The 16973-nt window shown below is 50.7% G+C and overlaps 1 long non-coding RNA gene across 1 annotated transcript; it reads left to right on the top strand.

The window, feature by feature from the left end:
• The first annotated feature begins 6360 nt into the window (after positions 1-6360).
• LOC118547005 (uncharacterized) lies at positions 6361-15165 on the top strand. Its single transcript, XR_013446803.1, has 3 exons — positions 6361-6441; positions 14453-14737; positions 15032-15165. It is a non-coding gene; the product is annotated as an uncharacterized LOC118547005 (long non-coding RNA).
• Positions 15166-16973: the final 1808 nt, after the last annotated feature.

Raw genomic sequence — 16973 nt, 5'->3', positions numbered from 1 at the left:
TGAATATATATTTGGGGGAGGGGACACCAGCCAAGGGTTTGCAGTTCGGTGGGGTTTCCAGCAGGGGCTGTGGCAGTTGAGGAGCTCGTGGGCACACTCTTGGTGGCAGTGGGGCACCCCAGTAGCAGGGACTCCTCGGTGCTGTCTGCCTGTCCATACTGCTGTGGACTAGAGTTCAGAAGGCTCCTGACACCCTGCAATCTGTCATGACAAAGATGATAATTAGCTGCAATCCCGTAGGTAGCCAGATCCTCTCTGCCCAGGGTTTTAAGGTGGAGGGTTGGGTCTTAATTCCTGGTGAATGATATCATCCTCGGGGGCTGGCAAGGGATAGATGCAAAGGAGCATCTATCAAGCTGAGGAATGTGCCATGCGTCGTTCCCTTGGATGGTTTGCCCATTTGGTGGTGAGGATGTGTGAGTGTGAAATGCACACAGGTGAATGAGCATGTGTGAGAATAAGCGTGAATGTGTGTACCTGTGAGGGAGGTATAGCAGGAGGCAGGCTTTACTGCCTACATAGGAAACCACTGGCCCACCCCAGCCCAGTGCCTGCTGGCCTGGTCAGGAAGGCAGGAAGATGCTGAGCTCTATTAACCCATTGTCTTCTGCCCAGTTCATTCCCTACCAAAAAAAAAAAAAAAAAAAAGAGTTGAGGGTGCCAGGTGGGACAAGCCCCAGCCAGTAGAAGCATCCCTGACCTCCCACGGAAGGGTGATCAGTGACCATCGCCAGTATGAGCAGTGGCTTACCTTCTGGAAGAAGAAGAAGGATCCAGAGATCAGGACCATTCAGGCCGACACTCAAGCAGCAGCCTTGGCTGGAGTTCAGCCTTCTCAAGATTCTGCTACAGAATGGAAGAGGGCCCGGGGAAGCTGCCAGCCACTGTGGGGTAGTCCCACTCCTTCCAGAAAGGATTGTTCAGACCTAGAATGGTGCAGAAGACAGGCCCTTCCCAGTCCAGGCATAGTCTGGGTGACAGCACTCCATGGCAATGCCCGGGTTGGTGCAGCTAGGATGCAGCTGATGGACTTGGCACTTGGCCTCCACTTGCCAGCAGGACCCTCAAGAAGGAACTGCAATATCTCCAGCTATTTTAGGATCATGCAGAAGATGTTATTTATACTGCCACAGTGTCTGAGGAACAGTACATAAGGTACATAAAATGTGCTGGAGATGGCCCAGATCAAATTTATCAAACGGAAGCTTGATTTCTTCCAGGCTGAGGATCCCTGTACATAGTCACAGTCTCGGTGCAGCTTCTGCACACCCCGGTGCATCCAGCTATACCAGTTCCAAACTCGCTGCACACTCTCCCAGCCACCCCCAGCATCGTGCAAATCCATTTCCAGCCATTTCTAGAACCAGCAGAGGGATAGGTACAGACTAAGCCGTAAACAAGTTTCAAATTAAGAGATAAAAATTACTTTCAAAAAAGATAAAGTATCAACAGTGTAACATCTTCGTTAAGTGTCTATTGTCTGTTTATAAGCCTGGGTTGTTCCCAAGGGTCCAGTTGGCCAGCCCCATTTTATGGTGATTTCACTACAAACCACCCCAGAACACAGGCCAGGTTATGGGTAGACGAGATACCGCTAAAAACATAAAATCCCATTGAGTTCGCTGATAATCATTGTGTGCCCCCATCAAAATTACCAAGCAAATTAACCCTAACACTATGGAGTGTTTTCAATTAAGATTACATTAAAACAGCCCAGTTTCCATCTCAGCATTGCAAATGTAAGTTCCATCCCTGACTGTTTTGACAAAAATTATCTCTAAAGAAAAGGCATCTTGATTAAATTAAAGGACAGATTACCTCATAGACATTATTTATAAACATGTTGTTACTTGCCAAGCTATCTTATGATCAAAAACTCAGTTCTGCATTTTTGTATGATCTCTATTTTCTGAATATAATTCTGTCATACAACTTTATACTTTCCTTGAGCAGAATTGGCCACACTTAATAATCGTATGGTGAGTTATATACAAACCGAGTATTTTCAAATGAGCTTTATTCAGCCATCAAGCTAACATAACAATTGGCGATTCTACCCCTAGAATAATTCATTAATAGTTCTCCCCCCAATAATGAACATCCTGAGTCACTACTTACACAAATTTCTTGGTAAGCTTATTTATCTTGGGATATTTTAATGTCCTTCCCTGATTCTTATAACTGGGACCTGCAAAACCATAAACACTTGACATCCTACAGAACTTTTCCAGATCAATACAGAGCAAACCTTGATCTTACTGTAAATATTACCCTACTCCATTAAGTAATCAAATCCTTTTACAAAAAACATTTCAAAAGCCAATCTAAACACTCAAACTCAAGTACAAACTCAAGTACAAACACCCAGATATTCATACACTAACAAAATTTTAACAAAATTGATACAATCCAAGTTGAGCAAATCACTTATGTGTGTTGGGGCGGGGGATGGGCAATACGTGGGGGAAGCAGGTGGATTCTGAGCCGGAGGTAAAATCAGGCATTCTTTCCAGATCTACTGCCAGGTACCTATGAGTGTTCTTCCATTTCTTTAAAAATCAATGGGGAGCTTTGCATCAAGCAACGGTCTCTATCTTTTCAATTAAAAGGAAAAAAGAAAAAAAGTTGTGTGTTTTCAACTTACAACTTTATAATAACCAAAGTTCATGGTTTCTTGGTTCTTTCAGGTCTGGTTCTCTGAGGCTAAGGATGATTTGTTCTGGATGTTCTTTGCTCCTTGCTGAATCAGTCCTTAGGCTTCATCATTTGCCTTTCCCAGGCTTGGAACCAGCATCTCCTACATTTCAATTGTTTTCGTAAGGTTCCAATGAGGTGATCAATTAATAGTTCATCTTTCATTTTTCCTCTTGCTAAAGTCCCTCTGCCTTTCCCCTCCCCCAGTCTTCTAGGTTTTAATTCCAGTCCCCCCCTGCAAAGCCAGAGCACATCAGTCAAGTCTTGCAAGGACACCTCCTAAGGCCTATACCGAGTCTGAGTCTAGGAGTCAATTGACAGAGACTCTGAAGATGTTTTTTTAAATATCTTGAAGTAATAGGGTTAAAATAGCATTTTTTTTTCTTGAGTCTCTATTATGTTCGGTCTCGTGCCAGAGGCTTTACCTACATGATTGCTGATCCAAAAAAAAAAAAAAAAAGGGAAATACCGTATTTCATCAAATCCAGCACACCTTGGTTCTAAGACTCACCATTACTTCATGTAACATTAAAAAAAAAAAATCACAATCAACTATATTGTAACCTGTCCCTGATTGCAAATTGCATCCTTATATCAGAGATGTTAAAATGTGAAGAAAAAAAAAGTGTATGTTAGAATTGATGACAAAGAATTTTACAGAGAAGTTGGGTAATGTGGCCAGAACCACAGAGCTGATAAGAGGCAGAGCTGAGTTTAGATTGTTCTATAGTCCGCTGCTCTTGGGAGGTTTGAAGGCTTTGTTTTCCGGAGCGGTTTCTTCTGCCCTGCCTGCCAGTAGTCAGCAGCCAGTTTCTAAGCCATCTGTCCTGGAAAACAGAGCCTCCCCTTTAAGTTAGCCAGACTACTAACTGAGCTAAAACTGCTTTTTTGCGACTGCTTCCCCTCTGCACAATGCCTAATTATAGAGACTACCCCTTCTGCTGCTGCTAGATGATTCTTGGTGGGTTGGAGGGGAAGGAGTGGGTGTTGGTGAAGGCTACTCGACCTTCCCCTCTCTCCCACAGCTCCTTGCTTCTCTACTCCTCGTCTCAGGCAGCCAGGGGCCACAGCACAGCCAGTAGACTAGCAGGATCGGATTTAGGGAGCTAGAAGATATTGGGATAATCCACTCATGCCTCTCCTTATCAGATCTTCTTGCTCTTCTCTGTCAAAATGAGCTGCTTCTCTGATCCCTAACTCAACTTCACCCCTCTGAGCTGATACTCTGTGTCTCCAGAGGTGAACTCCCAACTGCCGCGCCCACTGCCGGTTTGTTCCGTTGATTGACTGACTGATTGATTGATCGTTCGGTTTGTTCCTATTTAGTGAACAGCTACTATGTGCAAGTACGCTGAAGACCGACTATAAGCCAATACACACACAATTCCTGCCTTTCTGGGGTTCACAGCCTAGCAAGAGACACAGATGTCATCTAAGAAACTTGCAGATAGATGTAAAATGACAACTGCAATAAAAGGTTCTCAGGAAAAGCTGTGCAGAGACAGAGCTCCCCAAACATTCTGTGCATTCCCCTAGGCCCCTTTACAGTTTAGATTGGGGCCATATGATTAATTCTGGTCAAAGACCTTGAACTGGGGTGTTGTGTGGGGCCTCCACAGAAAGACTTGGAGAGCTGGTCTGTCTCTTTCAACACTCTGCTCTGCTTTGATGACCTTGGGCATCATGCGTTCCAAATGGTGTAGCTACAGGATGGAGGAGAGCTACCCACCCCACATTGAACTTTACAGTTGGGGGAAATCAACCTCTGCTGTGTTTGCTCACGGAGACCTCAGGTTTGACTGAGTAGCTGATGGTGATCACCTTAACCGATATAGAATCACATGTTCCTATGAGGGAAACCAGGGAAAGAACTGATCAGGCAAAGGGTCAGGAGAGGCCTTCTTAGGGAAGTGATATTTAAGCCAGGGTCAAAAGGAAGAGTGGAGGTTAACTTGGAAAACAGTGTGGGGAGGAGCATTCCAGGCAGACTGACAGCTTGTGCAAAGGTCCTGTGGCTAGAGGATGTAGGACACATTTGATGAAATGGATACAGGGCCAAGGGACAGGGGGAGCTCAGTATGAAGGACTCATCTACTCACTGTCAGGCCAACCTGAGACAAAGCCTGACATCCAGGCCACACACTCGGATGCTACTGCCATCTTTGAACCATGAGGAAATGGATGATGGGGAACACCCTGTCATCAAAAGGTTATTGAAATCCCCTGGACTGCCATGGCCTGTAGGATGGGTCACCCAGGTTCGAAATGGGGTCAGCTTTGCCCTCCCAACCTTCTTGGCCCCTCACAGCCAGTATCTTGCCCATGGTTTATCCCTCTGTGTTGCTGTGTCTATTTATCTAGTGGGACCAGGGGGCCTGGGGAGGGGGTGGGGGCAGGAACCCTGGGAATCTCTTACTCAGCATTGCTGAGGCATGGAACCTGAATTCTGTGACAGGAGCCTCAGGGCAGCTGGGCAAGAGGCCTGGCATCAAATGAGAGGACCATGGTGAGGACCACAGGGCATGCGAAAGAGGCTGGAGGGATGGGACAGTGAGGCCTGTGGAGGGCTGATCTGACCTGAGCCACCTCTCATGGTGTGCCACAGGGCCTTGACTTCCTCTTGTGAACAGAGCAGTCTAACGCATCCATCTGGGTTGCCCAGTTCACATGTCTGTGGTGCCCAGAGGCCTCAAGGGAGTATGGGAGGCTGGGCAGCCATGCTCCCACCCGAACTGGTGCCATGGTCCCCCCTGCCTCCCCGCTACATCTGACCAAGGCTGGCTCTTCTGTCTCCCTGAGGGCAACTCTACCTGTCACGCACCTGCTTAAAATCCTGCTAAGAGCTCCCCTTTGGGCCCAGTGTAAACTTAGGCCTGGAGTCCAAGGACCCTGAAGCCCTGGCCTCTGACCACCTTCCTGTTACTCTCCTCCCCATCCCGTCCCTCACTGGCCTGAGTCCTAACCTTCTGGAGCAGGACAAGACCTGTTGCCATGGGTTGCATGCTTGCCTAACCAATATCCAGTCCCTGCTTCTTCCTTGAATCTAGTTCCATGCAGCAGTGTGCCCAACCTCAGGTTGTAAATCTATTATGGCAGTCTCGTTCCCAGTTCTGGTTTCTTATCCAGGGAAGACCACATGACTCCATTAGCTCAAGGAGAGCTAGGTAGGGATCTCCTGGGGGTGAGGCAGTGTTTTCTGGAAATGCTTTTGCTTTCCTAATAACTGGGAACACCTGTTATTGTTATGGCTGGTACCACCTTTTCTCCTTCTCTCCTTGACTGCAAATGTGATGGTTGGAGCAGGGGCAGCCATCTTTGAACCATGAGGAAATAGATCATGGCGGTCACCCTGTCATCAAAAGGTTATTGAACTATCATTACCATCTGTCAATTTCTGGACTTTGTGTTCTGTATATCCCCTTGTTCATGTAAGCCACTGTAGTCATTTTCTGTTGCTTGCAGTTGAATGTCATTCCTACCTGATACACCTATTTGGGAGCCTAGCCTCAGATTTCTTTGATCTCCTCAATTCCAACTACTCTTACCTCTGCTTCATTTCACCTTCCGAATCCTGGACCTTGTTATCACCTCGAACTACTCCATGCCTGAAATACCTGATACAAACTGCCCATTTTCTGAGCCGAACTCTGATCCTTCCTTATTCCCAGGGTGATGGTGAAAGGATGCCATTGATTTGGAATTGGAAGATTATTTTGGACTCCCTGTGGGAAGGGTCAGGATTCTCAGGTAAGCTCTTCATAATATTTTCTCCAGTGTTCACACTGGATGAAGTCATCCAGCTTTCCCTTGTGTTTGGTCATCCTGCTTTCCCTTGCTTGGCCATCCTGCTTTCCCTTGAGTTTCACACACACCCTCCCACCCACCTTTGTCTCTGGGGATTAGGCATCCCTCCTCAGGGTCAAATCCAGCCCCTCCACTCGATCCTGTTCCCTCTGCTGCCTCCAGGACTTGCTCCATCCACTCCTATTGCCCTGTGATGCCTTCAACCTCTCCCAGCTTACCCACCACCTGGAAACATGCTCAAACTTTCCTCCACCCCCACCCCCAAAGCACCTTCCTTTGACCTTGTACTCCCTCTTTCCTTTCCTTTTGCCCCGAGTTTAGTGAAAGAGCCATCTTCACTGGGTGGAAGGCCCCCACCACTCATTGCTCCCCATCCCGGCACTCTGCTTCTACAACTGTTTCCAGAAGTCCCCAGTGAGTTCCAGATGATCAGGGCCACTGAATACATGTCATTCCTTATCTTCCTGGACTGCTTTGTTGATTCGACCTGGTGACCACGATCTCATTCTTGGGACTTCCCACTTCCTTGGCTTCCAACATAGCCTCTTTCTCACCTAGCACTCCTTCTACTCATTAACCGGTTCTTCTGAGAGTCCTTGATGGAGGCTCAGGATCTTGAGACCCAAGTCTTGCTCCTCAGGATTCTGTGCTCAGCGTAGTGCTGTTTTTCCCCACACTCTGCCGCATTTCTCATCCATGTTAGAATTTCTATGACCTCAGGATGCCTGGGTGGCTCAGTTGGTTGGGTGTCTGCCTTTGGCTCAGGTCATGATCCCAGGGTCCTGGGATTGAGTCCCGCATTGGACTCCTTGCTCAGCGGGGAGCCTGCTTCTCCCTCTGCCTGCCACTCCCCCTGCTTGTGCTCGCTCTCTCTGGCAAATAAATAAATAAAATCTTTTTTAAAAAAAGAATTTCTATGACCTCTTTGCTGCCAGTGTCTTGATATCTATCTTCAGCGCTCATATTGCTTCTAAGGTTTAATAAATTATTCGATCACCTACGGATTACATCTCTAGCTGCCCCATGAACATTGCCACATGGCTGGCCACCAAGGCCAAGTTCCTCAGGATGACATATGTGCCCTGCTCTTTCTTCAGTCTTAATAATCATTCCAGACTCACTGGGCTTCCCGATACACGCCATGATGCCTCATACCTCTGAATTTTGATACACGTAGCCTGAAACTCCCTTTTCTGCTTCTTTCCTCCCTGCCTCATGCTTACTCATCCTCAGTGCTCCCCCTAGGCATCGCCTCTTTGCCAGGAAGCTTTACCTGCCTGGTGTCCTCAGGCAGAGCCACGTGCCTCTCTTCTGGGCATGTCTCTACTGCTCACATATCACAGCACATGGTGTCGGATGATCAGACCCAGCCTCCCTCGGTCTCCCTCTCTCTGTCTCTCTCCACCTCTCCATCTCTCTTTCTCTGTCTCTCCCTCGCAGCCCGCACCCCTCTGCACACTTGTTCCACGGTCCCCTTGATAGCTTGTGGAGTTTTGCCTTACATGTGGTGCTGACACACACTCTATGTCTCTTCCCAGCTGCGCTGCCCCGAGACAGCTTCCAAAAAAGCAGCAGCACCTCTGGGCACTGGGACTCACTTCCACATCCCTAGGAGAAAGTGATTAGGCCACCTTGGGTCAGGGATGGCCCATGGGAAAATTGGGGATAGGGGTTGGAGAGGCGCCTCCTGAAACACAGGCTGCCTATCTGTGGGAGCCCTGCTTTGACTTTCTTGGGCCCTCACTCCTTGGAGACTGGTTGGGTAATCTGGGTAAGGGGAAACACAGGTTTAGACACCTAGGGATCTCAGGGCTCTCAAGGGGTAAATGGCTCCCACAGGATCCCAGGACCACCCAAGGAACATCTGCCAACTCAAGGCTTTCTTGAAACCAATTCTGGGGACTGAGCCAATGTCATTTCTGTGAGCCCTTAAAGAGGAGGACTTCAGGCAAAGAATCGATCAAAATTCTGATTTTCAACAAACCTATGAATCGTAATGCAGCATTAACAGCCAGATGACTAGCAGACAGCCCTGCCCAGATAACTTCATAAGAACCATAACCCACTTGGAGATGCTGGCTCTGGACATGGGGAAAAGAAGCCAGCTTTAATGCTGTTGTCTAGAAGTTTCTTTTTTCATGGTTTATTTTTTGAATCAGTTATACTAGAAATGGGTATCATTTCCTTCCAGGCCGCAGTTCAGATAGGCAACCCTGGTGGAGAGGACCACTCAGTAGAGTGCCTGGCCAGGCAGAAGGGAAACACAATCAAATGCCTATCCGCTGGGACCATGCAGTGATTGAGACACATACATAACTGACCTCTCCATGCCTCATCCCCTTTGCTGCTTTGCTTATCTTTACAGAACTTCCCATCTGACATGCCATGTAGTTTACTTACTCCCACACACTTTAGAGTGTAGCTTCCATAAGGGCAGGGATTTTTTTTTTTTTTTTTTTTTTTTTTTTTGGTTCTTTTGTTCACTGCTGCATCCCCAGGACCTAGGACAGGTGTATAGTAGGTGCTTAAGTATTCGTTAGAGGAATGAATGAAACACTAGGAGCAAGGTCTGTGTAGGGTACTGGAGAAGTGGAATCCATTCTAGGGGTTCGGAGATGACTTTCGGCAGCCAGTGTGTCTAAGCTGCATCTCTAAGCATTTGCCAGGCGAATCTGGGTAGGAAGAGGAAAGAGGGCATCGCAGGCAAAGGACAGAAGGAAGGAACAGCCTGGTGAATTGTTGGCCCCCCTGCCTTCAGTGTGGGAAGGCTTCTGGATGTGGGTGGGACTGCAGTGGCTGTGGGCAAGGGCCCAGGCTGGCAGATTCTGCTCGGGGGAAAGAAGAGCTGAAGTTACAGGTGTCCCTCTTTGGGGCGGGTAGGGCTGGGTGACACACAGGTGCTCACTCCTGTGTTGGGACTCAGGGATGGGGGGCTGTTGGCATGTGGTGGCCTCTCCCAGTAGCTGGATAACCAGCCCCTCTGCAGTCAATCACACTGGACCACAGAGCTGTGGGCACTTTGGGATTCAGTCTGTAGCAGGAGAGAGGCTCAGGATCTTGGACAGCAGAGGGACAGAAGGGGCCGGGACCTGGAGACGAGCACTCAGCATGGCACAGGATTCCCAGTGTCGGGGGGGACAGTACGTGGATGGAGACTTCAATCCAACTCCTTTTGGCTGCCGCCGCTCCTGGCCCTGCCACAAGGGAGTTACTGCTGGGAAAAGGCCTGGTGCCGAAGAAGGCCTCCTTGTTCTTGCTTGGGATGATGCCCGTGCTCCACTTTTAGCTCAGATGGCAGAAAAGCCCCACCCTGGGCTTCCTGAATGGTCAGTTTACAGTCTCGTGCTCAGCCACAGTCTTTGAAGGCCACTCCAGGGGGAACCGGGGTCACTAACCCCTTGTGTTGAACCTGGGCCCTGAGACCCATCACCACCTGTCCTCATGGTGAGTTTCCCTCTGAGGTCCTGCCTGCACCGATCCTCATTTGGGACCGCCTCAGTCCATCAGATGTGCTCTTGTGATACCGAAGGTCAAAAGCCCTGGGGCCAGGGTCTGGGTTGCTTTTGTTCTGGGAGGCTCCGTGGCCCTTATGCAAGTATGCCCACCTGTCCCCAGGCCAGCTCTGCAGAGCAAGGAGCGATGACCTTGAACACTGGCTGCCGCGTCCTCAGAGACCATTCCGTGGCCCCACAGTGCTCCCAGCGGCATCACACCTCTGACGTGTCCTACCTAGCTCCCACTGGACAGAGGGCCCCTCTGTGGTCAGCCTGGAGCTTGCACTTGGTTCCACTAGCAGTTCGCTCGTGCCCTGACTCCCTTGCTATGTTGACCCCCTCTGGGAAGCTCCCCATTTAGACTAAGGCTCCTTCAAAGCCCAGCGCATGTCCCCAGGATCCAAGTGTGGCTTGGCAGAGCTCAAATGTGAGGTGAGCTTTGCCGGACCCTCAGGTTGACACAGATGTAGCTGCATCCCAGGCCGGTGCAGCCCCCCCCCGACCCCCCGAGACCTGAGCGGGAGGTAGGGAGTGGGGGCCCGGTAGGGCTGGAGGAGAAGGGTTCTCCTCTCCCCTCACCTTGCTCTTGTTTATATCCCATCCACCTCTCACCGATTGGGACGTACATTGAGTTGCTTTGTATCCCCCTCCCCTAAGCTCTGCTTAGGCTACTTGCTTCTTCCTGAGCTGGAGGGGCCCCCTCTTCCCTCACGTCTACACAGGATGCAGAAAACACATTTTGTTAAAAGCTAAGTTGGAGGTAGGGCAAGGGGAGATCAAGTAATTTAGAACATCTTTCTCAAGGCAATAGCTTGACTTGTGAGGCTGTTTTTTTCCTCCATGGAAGTTGAATGGCACTTAGATGTTTTTCTTAATTTAACTTTTGAAACAAATCCTAAAATGTCCCCCTGCAGATGGAGCACAGACTAAGGTGAAAGTTCAAGTTCTCATTCATATATTTTAAACTAATCATATACTTTACTACTCATCCATTCCTCACATACAAATACAAAGTTCTTGTGCAAAAGAAAAACAAAAGCTTTTGTTTGGCTCTTTGAGGAAAAGAACTGAGATCTTCTCTTGGTTTCCGTCTTCATATTTTCTGAACCCTGAATGAGTCGAACAAATGATGGAATCTGTTGGGGCAGCCTTTTTTTCTCTCATCCCAAGTGCTACGGTCTCTGCTCCCTTTCTGGCCTCCCTTGTAGCCCACACAGCTGTTCTGCGTATTGTAGAAGAATGTGGGGTAGCTACCTGTGGTCATCTACTGCGCATGTGTGTGCTGCTGTTCCCCCCAGGACACGATGCCAGCATCTCAGGACACAACACACTCCCTGCAGTTGTCAAGGGGACGCAAATGGGTGGGTCAAGCACTCCCCTGCACTCTGCCATCTGGACGTTTGCTTGGGAGATGATAAAGTTGCATTTCTTCATACCTGCTTGTGTTTACTGAGTATTTATGGAGAGAAGGCTCACAGAGGATACTGAGTCCCTTGCTCTGTCGGACTCCCCTGTAGGATGCAAGACTCCCACTCGGAACAGAGTACCATAACAATGGGGACACAGCAGCTCCATCCACCCGAGCCTCAGTGGTCGGCTCCCTCACCCCTACCCCGACCCGTCTGCATGGGAACCCACACGGTCCCCTTTGCCCTACATCCTATCTCTGGCACCTAGTGGCTAAAAGTCTGGGACTTGGCTCCTGAGCAGCCGGTTCAGAATCTGCCTCTGCTACTCACTGGTTGTGTGACTTTTGTCCATCTCTCTGAGCCTCAATTTCCTTATCTATACATTGCGGATTATACTAGGACTCAGACGCAGGGTTTCATAGGGTTTCGTGAGGATTAAATAAGATTGTATTTGGAAGGGGTTAAGCGCAGTCCCTGGCATGCCAGGAGTCAGGGACTCTGGTGACTTTGATCTTTACCTGCCTGGAGTCCATAACCAATTCTGGCTAAAGAGCTCTGAGCTGCAGCGGAAAGAGGAGAGGGCATTAGGCTCTGCTTGGGGAAATAAGACTAACCAATGGTGAGAAAAGAGAGGACAAATAAGAGCTAACTTGTGATACTGGCCACAGAGAAATTAGGGATTAAATAAGAAGAAAAGAGAGGACTGGGTGACTAAGGAGGTCTCAGAGCCGCTAGAGTTGATGTCCAGTGGGACCAAAAGGATCCTCTTTGGGTAAATAGAGGCCGTTCTTGCGAGGCTGGGTTGGGGCTGACTGAGGCTGAGCCAGCCCCCAGCAGACCCAGGTGGTGGGCTCAGAAGATTTGGTACCACCCCAAGGTGGTTTGCACTTGGACTTATTAAGCACCTACTATGGGATCGGCATACATTTGTAGAACAGCCCCAGTTTCACAAAACATTATTTCGGGAAGTATAAATATATGACTTGCAGGCTTGCTGTTAAATATATACCTAGAGGCTTCCTGGATAGATGTTTGGCAGAGCTGAAAGGCTTACTTGTTCTTCTGTGGTGAAAACCCAATTTAGAAGTTTTTGAGGACAAATCCAGGCTTGGGTTGGTATGATTTTACTCTATAATCACTGACCCTCCCTTATTTTTCTAGTCATGCAAAGCTTCTTTACTTAGAAAAAAATATTAGTTACGAGTTGTTTTTTTTAAAGATGTATTTATTTATTTGAGAGAGAGCATGAGAGCATGCGTGCGTATATGGGGGGAGGGGCAGAGGGAGAAGGAGAGAGAATCTTAAGTAGACTCCGTGCTGAGTGCGGAGCCGACTCGGGGCTTGATCTCACGACCCTGAGGTCAGGACCCTGAGATCACTACCTGAGCTGAAATGAGGATTCGGATGCTTAACCAACTGTGCCACCCAGGCGCCTCAAGTTGTTGTTTTAAGTCAAATACCCATTGCACTTGGTTTTGCGGTTATGCAGGAGAATGGACAATTCTTTGGAGATGCCGCTAAAGCAATTAAGGCAGCTGTGTCTCCATGTCTGGAGCTCATTGTCGAATGTTTCAAATGCAGACAGGTAGATGGGGACTCGGGCAAAAGAGGAGCAATTGTCGCATCTAGACGGAGGCTTCATGAGCGGTTGTATCTTCCTTCCGTTTTTCTCTCTATTTGGAAATGGTCAAATAAAAAGGTGGCGAAAGCCCAGGGGAGTCTGGGGGAAAGATGAGGTCAGAGGGGCAACTGTCCCCTCCTGGTGGGTAGTTTTGGGCTCTAGCCCAGGGCCCTTCCCTCTTCATGCCCGAAGCTGGAGAGCGTTTCCCCTACACTTCAGGGCTCTTTAAGACTTGGGCGCACTGGCTTTCACTCCAGGCGTCCAGTTTCAGCTGTCCGCTGGGGCCACCTCCATGCCTCTCACTGGCTTCATCCTCAGCCTGTTGGACCTTCCGAGGAGCTTCCAGACCCTGGCCTGGCTGCCATGGCAACACAGGAGCAGCCCCTGGAGGAGAATGAGAGAGGATGGAGAGCCTCTTATTTTTAGGATTTCTAGATGTGGGTTTTTTGGGGGGACATGTTGGATGAACCCTGAGAATCCCTGCAAAGCCCCTGTCAGCCCCGTGTCTAGGGCAGACATCTGGGAGTCCGCGGGGAGGAGGGGGAAGGACTAGGTTCCTCTCCTTAGGTTTTGCAGGGGGGTAGGTATCTGAGGAGACAGGTCTTGTGGAGGAAATATAGTCCCACTGGACTTACTGAGAGATTTACGCCTTCCAGATGGAGTTTCAAGGGTGATTTAAACTGTGAGCTCTTTAGACCTTATTTGCTAACTTTGGACCTAACCTCTGTGAGGCGCCCGATGCCACTATGTAATAAAGTGATCATTCATTCCTTCATTCATTCATTCCAACCATACTTACCTAGTGCTTATTTTGGGCGCAGTACGGAGCCAGCGTTGGGAACACAAGGGCTTCACCATGCCTTCAGTCCGCAGATGCCCCAGGCGCTGGGGGAGGAGAGCTCCCTCCAGGGGGAGGTGGTGGTCACAGCAGCTTTGTTTGGAGGGGTGGAACAGGGGCAGGTAAAAGAAAGAGGGCTTGAAAGGAGATAGAGGAGGGGCCTTTCTTGCAGGGTAGGTGTGGGGGACACCGGGAGAGAAGGCACCATCTGATCAACGTGCATTCTCTGAGCGGATGGAGATTAGTGGGCCTCGGGCAGGCTGGAGAAAAACCTAAAATTAGCCCGACCAGCTGGGCCTGGGCTGTGCAGGACCCCCCTCCACCCCCCTCGCACGCCCCTGGCCTCCTCGAATTTCAGAAAGCATGAGTGTGTGCAGGAAGAGCATGCTTTGCCCCGGGTCACCGCCAGCAGAACAGGTCACCTGGGGCTAGGCTGGGCAAGGGGTAGCTCCCAGCAGGGATGTGGTCTCCCCTGTGGGCCCTCCAGTCCTGCAGGGCCAGGCAAGAGGGAAGGGGGAGCCCCTGTCCTTCCCCCTCTCCTTCTTGATACTGCTTCCTCTTTTGCTTCCTCATTCCCCTTCTCGATCTGCAGGCTCTGGCGGTGTGGCCCGTGGCGGTCAGAACTCTGCCCGGGCCAGCAGGCAGGGCAAACCCAACCCGGGCAGAGGCCTGAACAGGCACCTTCCTGCAGCATTGGGGGAGGGGCAACCAGAAAACCCTATCTTCACCCACTGTACCCCGTGCCAGCCTCCTTCCTGACCTTGCCTGAAGTTCCCCCAGTTGTCACCACAAGCAAAGATCAGGCGCTGTCATCAAGCCCTAGAAGTTGTTTGAAAAGCTAATCTTGCCTTAGAAGGCGCTGGGGCTGGTTTGAGAGGTAAGGAACAGTGTGGCACCGGGCGAGTTGTGGGCGGGGAGGTGGGAGGAGATGGCCAGCCCGGTGGTGGTGGCAGAAGTGGGGGCTGGGGAGCTGGGCAGCCTCTTCGGTGGCGCCCACCACTTTCCCATGCAGCGCCCATCCCCACCCACATCAGATGTTCCCAGCATGGTTTTTCTTGTGGGCTGACCTGTGTCCCCCCCAGTTTCATGTTGAAGTTCTAACCCCCAGTGCCTCGGAATGTGACTGTCTATGGAGGCAGGATCTTTAAAGAGGTAATTATGTTCAAATGAGGGCGGGCCCTAATGCATTATGACTGGAGTCCTTACAAGAAGAGGAGACTGGGACGCAGACACCCATAGACGGAAGATCATGTGGGGACGCAGGGAGAAGATGAATAGCTACAAGCTGAGGAGAGGCCTCCGAAGCAACCACCCCTGCCAGCTTGATCTTGGACTTGTAGCCTCCAGGACTGTGGGGAAATAAATTTCGGTTGTTCAAGCCGCCCAGTCTGTGGTGCTTATCATGGTGGCCCCAGCCCACTAACACAGTTCCTCTCCCCAGAAGGCCCCGTCCAGTGTCCTGTCTTCTCATCTCTCTCCACTCTGGGGTCTTCCCTCCTGGGCCACCAACTCCAGGTTTCACAGTCTCTGAGACCACTGCAAATGCAAGCCCTCGTGCCCGTGATGTCTCCTGAATGGCAGGTGTGCTGGAACTTTCTGGAGAATGAAGCACAACAACAACAAGCATGGGCAGGAAGGCACCTGGAGGCCCGTGATGAGGGCGAGCGCCTAATGCCCTGTCATAAATGGCTCAGCCTGAGCTAACGGCACCAAGAGCCGTCCTTCCCACAGCTGTCAGATCCTGGCAGCCCCCGTGCCCAGCAGCGTCGTCCATTGAAGTATTAATTTGGGGTTCCTCTCTCTCCGTCACTGCCTTCACCCCCTTGCCAGCACAACACCTTGCTTGTGTGTCCCAGCCTTGGGAATCGGTGGGACCTAGCACGGCCCGTCTCCGAGAGACCTCAGCCAGTGCAGGCTGGCCCCGACCCCCGCTCCCCAGCTTTGCGTCCCTTCTTTGGCAGAGTGGAGGGGGGAGGACCTTCAAGGAGCAGCGATGAGGGGCGGTCTCCATCCCCCACCCATTAGTACCATGCTCGGGGCGTCAGGGAGACCCTGTGGCGAGGGAGGGTGTGTTCGAGATAAGAGAGCGGCGGTCTGTAGAATAGGGGCTATGGACGTGGGCTCACAGGGGCCCCGTGTGTAAAGGAGAGGGAAGGGCACGTTGTCTGAGAAGGGAAAAAAAATCTACCCACCCCTGGCCTGCCCATGCCATGCAGGCCCTCAGGACCCACAGCCCCAGGCTCTGCCCTCTCCTGGAGCCCTGGCTGCTGGTGGGGGGTGGTCCTGGGCCGGGCTCTGCTCCAGTTCTGGCCTCACCAGGGGTCTGCCGCATCACCCACCCTCGCGGTACTGAGCTCTGCTGAGAACAGTGTGCTGGACACCCACCCAAGGTCTCCTTTCCCCTTCTTTCTACCAGCAGGAGCCCGACTGGGGTGGGGGGTAGCCTTGTACCCAGGTAAAATACTTCCTAGGATCCTTTGGAGCTAGTGGTGGCCATGTTGACCCAGTTCTGCCCAGTGGCATGAGAGGGGGAAGACCCAGTTCTGCCCAGTGGCATGAGAGGGGGAACACTCAGCTAGCGTGTTCGTCAGCCCTTTACCTCGGACTGCTGACTTCACCCCAGCCCTCTCCCCCTTCCTAGAAGATGGATTAGATGCCTGGAGGCACAGCAGCCATCCTTCAACCATGAGGCTAAAAGCCAGGTGCTAAGTGTGCTGGAGGACAAGGGGAGAGAGAGTCTGGCTGACCCGCTGAAGTGGCACCAACCCTTGACTGTCAGCTCAAGCTTCTTTTTCTGTGCGAGATTAAAAAAAAAAAAATCCCTCCTTTGTTTAAGCCCTTGTGACTCTAGTTTTCAGTCCCCTGCAGCCAAACATGGTCCTAACTGACTCACAGCTCTTCCTACACAGCAGGAAGAAGCCCAGTAGAAGCCCCGGAGAGAGGCCTCGGAAGAGACCAACCCTGCTGACACCTTGATCTCGGACTCCCAGCCTCCAGAATCATGAGAAGTAACTCTCCGTGGTTTCAGCGTCCCGTCTGTGGCCCTTCCTACGGCAGCCCTAGCACGTGCGTGGCGCAGTTGGGCGGGCTTTTGTACGCGTTGTCTCATTTGA

This window comes from Halichoerus grypus, chromosome 4, assembly GCF_964656455.1.
Source record: "Halichoerus grypus chromosome 4, mHalGry1.hap1.1, whole genome shotgun sequence".
NCBI lineage: Eukaryota > Metazoa > Chordata > Mammalia > Carnivora > Phocidae > Halichoerus > Halichoerus grypus.
The sequence above is the reverse complement of the archived record's forward strand: the minus strand, read 5'-3'. Positions and strand labels throughout refer to the sequence as shown.